Raw genomic sequence first — 3,906 nt, forward strand, 5'->3', positions numbered from 1 at the left:
CAGCAGAGTCAGGGTCAGGCCAGAGTTTTTGCCTTGACTCCTCAGGATGCTCATGCATCTAACGCAGTGGTGCAAGGTACTCTTCAGATTTCTTTCGTAGATGCACTTGTTTTATTTGATGCGGGTGCAACCCATTCTTTTGTGTCAACGTGTTTTGCTGCTAAGTTGGGTGTAACACCAACAAGTCTGAGTGAACCTTTATCTGTTTCTACTCCCTTATCTGACTGTGTGGTGGTGGACGTGGTGTATCCGTCGTGTTCCGTGGTTATCCATGGAAGAGATTTGCGTGCTGACTTAGTTGTTTTGGATGTTCTTTCTTTTGACGTGATTTTGGGGATGGATTGGCTGGCACGCCATTATGCTTCGATCGACTGTCGAGGGAAGTCGGTTGAGTTTCGGATTCCAGGTGATCTACCCTTTTCTTTTCAAGGGGAAAAGGCAGAGACACCGAAGAATCTGATTTCTGCGATCAAGGCAAAGCGGATGATGAGTAAGGGTTGTCAAGCTTTCTTAGCTGTGGTTCGAGACATGGATGCTGAGGTGGGCAGTATGAACACTGTCCCTATAGTGAATGAGTTCACTGATGTTTTTCCAGAGGAGTTGCCTGGATTACCACCTGATCGGGATATTGAGTTCTGCATTGACGTTGTTCCTGGAACTGGTCCTATTTCGATACCGCCGTATCGGATGGCTCCTGCTGAGCTGAAGGAGTTAAAGGAGCAGTTACAAGAACTTTTGGACAGTGGCTTCATCAGACCGAGTACTTCTCCGTGGGGTGCTCCAGTTCTGTTTGTTAAGAAGAAGGATGGTTCCCTTCGGCTTTGTATCGACTACAGGCAGTTGAATAAGGCTACCATCAAGAACAGATATCCTCTTCCTCGCATCGACGACTTGTTTGATCAGTTGCAGGGTGCGAAGTGCTTTTCCAAAATTGACTTGAGATCCGGGTATCATCAACTTCGGATTCGGGATGTCGATGTGCCTAAGACTGCTTTCAGAACGCGTTATGGGCATTTCGAGTTTCTGGTCATGTCGTTTGGGTTGACTAACGCACCAGCAGCGTTTATGGACATGATGAATCGGGTTTTCAAGCCGTTTTTGGATCAGTTTGTTATCGTCTTCATTGATGACATCCTGATTTATTCTCGAACTACCAAAGACTAAGCCACCATCCAAGATAAACAAAAAACAAATCGAAAAGGAGAAAAATCTAGACATGGATCCCGTATCTTAACACATCGAAGATTTATGCTTCCGTTGAGCGGAGTATTTGGATATATTTTTGTCCGACTTTACAAAGAATCCCTTATATCCGCAAAAGCTAGTATTTTCGGTTTTCATGTTCTAAAAAATTCTAAAAAGATAGATCTATAAACTTCTCCATTCTTAAATCTACAAAAACATAGATGTAAAACTCGAACGGACGCTAAAGATTCTTGAGCGATCTAAAACATCGGATCAAAGAGGTGCCAAAAGACCTTAAAAATCAATCAAAATAAAATCCAAACAAACACCTTAAGAAAACTTATTGAAACAAAAAAATAGATCTAAAAATAGCATATTTGCAAATAGGGAAAACTACTAAAAGAACATCAATATTACATGTACTAACAAATACTAAGATAAACTGTAGGCCTAATTACTTAAAAACCACTCATCTTATAACTTCTTTTCATTTATACCATGACCTAGGAAAATTTTCAATTGTACCATATTTTTTATTTTTATATTTCATCTCTACCCTAATGAGTTGAATTGACTTATTTTCTTTTAAAAAAGAGTTTAAATTAGTCCTTATATTCTAATAAAATGTTAATGTTAATCATTTATGTATCTTGTTTTTAATATTTTCATCTTTAAATTAATTAAATTATCAAAAAAATTATTTTTAGGGTATAAACGAAATATAAAAATTTAAAATAGGGTACAATTGAAAATTTTCCTAGGTCATGGTATAAATGAAAAAAAAGTTATAAGGTGAGTGGTTTTTAAGTAATTAGGCTTAAACTTTATCTTATTTTCAGTACAACATAAATTTTAATTTATCACAAAAAATTGTCAAAATGTTTTAAAACATCCTTTAGGACATTTTTAATAGGAGTCATCGTTGTTAATTAGATGAATCTTTATTTTTAAGGAGAAAAGGAAACAAATATACCACTAACATTTAAAGTCAGGTGCAAATATATTTGAAAGTCTAAAAAACAGAAAATAAGCCTCTAATGGTATTTCTAATAGTAAGAGCCAAAATAATATAATTTTTTTACAAATCATATCCAATAGTAGACTCTATTTTTTATACTAAAAAAATATTTTCAGCATATTTCTATCCAACAAATTACTTGAAAATTTTACATTTACAATAATAAATTATTCAATACTTATAAAATAAATTCATATATTTATTTATACTAAAATATATTTTGAGCCTGATTATCTCTAAACCCAATGTTAGTTTTTCTATTTGGCGTGTTCCCCCGCCGTCGTTATTACTAATCTTAATATTATATTCTCTAAATATGTTCATATATTTTTAAATATATTAAATTACTATATTTATTAAAAAATTAAAAAAAATTATTGAAGACATTTATTACAAAATAGCAATAATTTATCAATACTAAAAAAAAGTTCAAAGATATTTACTATAAAGCATAATATTACATATTAAAATTAAAGTAGTCTATTACAATTGTCACTTTTATTAAAAAAACACAAACATATATTAAAATTAAAATTAAAGTAGTCTATTATAATCGCAAATTTAATTTAAAAACACAAATATGCATTATTTTTAAAATTAAACATTAGAATATGAATATTTATTTCAAGAATGCATGGGCAGTTTTATCTTAATTCCTTGATGACGAGTAAGAAATTTTTGAAATCGGGAGTTGTCATCGACTACCATTTCAACATCTGTAATTGAAGATTGTATTTCATCAATAATTGGTGCACTTAAGTCACGTTCATCCTCAATAATCGTATTGTGGAGAATAATGCACATTGTCATTATATCATACAAGATGTTTTTTCTCTAGAAACGTACTGGTCCTGCTACAAATACAAAACGTGACTGTAGAACTCCAAAAGCACGCTCAACATCTTTTCAGCATGATTCTTGTTTCATTGCAAAAAAAAAATCTTAAGACTTCGAGGTTCATGAGTTGTTTGAATAATATTGCTCCATTTTAGGTATATCTCATCAGCTAAATAATAACTCATATCATACTCTTTTCCTTCAGTCACATAATGTGCTGGAGGAGCTCTACCTTCTGTAAGATCATAAATGAGATGTGTCATATCCATAGATCATTATCAGTATCAGCAACAACTTTTAAAATTATTGTAGGTGATCCACTACGACCTGCATATTGTCCAGCCCATGCAGTTGGACAATTTTTCCACTTTCAATACATACAACCCAAACTAACCAACATTCCAGGAAAACCACGTTCCTCACAAATGTGGAGCATCCTAGCAACATCGGTACTATTAGGCCTTCTTAGATATTATTGTGAAAAAATCTCAACAACAGCACGACAGGATAACTTCAAGCTTTCAGTTGTTGCAGACTTGCCAATTTTTACATATTCATCTATTGCATCAGCGGGTATGCCATAAGCCAATATTCGAAATGCCGCTGTTATTTTTTGTAGACCCGATAACCACATTCTTCCAGTAGCTATAACATTAGGTCGTTGTTCAAAATTATGAGTTATGAATTTTGACAACATCAACTATATGAAGAAATAAACTTCCCGACATATGAAAACGACGACGAAAATACTCCTCATCATATGTTGGATTATAAAAAAAAATGAAATTAATTCATGTCAGCCAATTCACGATCTCGTTAAACCACATGATGATCTGAAATCGATCCACTATGTTGAGGCATATCAT

General features: G+C 33.4%; 1 pseudogene; it reads right to left on the reverse strand.

Annotated features, from left to right (window-relative positions):
* Positions 1 to 2,827: 2,827 nt before the first annotated feature.
* LOC126657154 (uncharacterized) lies at positions 2,828 to 3,906 on the reverse strand (annotated as a pseudogene).

Source organism: Mercurialis annua, linkage group LG7, assembly GCF_937616625.2.
Source record: "Mercurialis annua linkage group LG7, ddMerAnnu1.2, whole genome shotgun sequence".
NCBI lineage: Eukaryota > Viridiplantae > Streptophyta > Magnoliopsida > Malpighiales > Euphorbiaceae > Mercurialis > Mercurialis annua.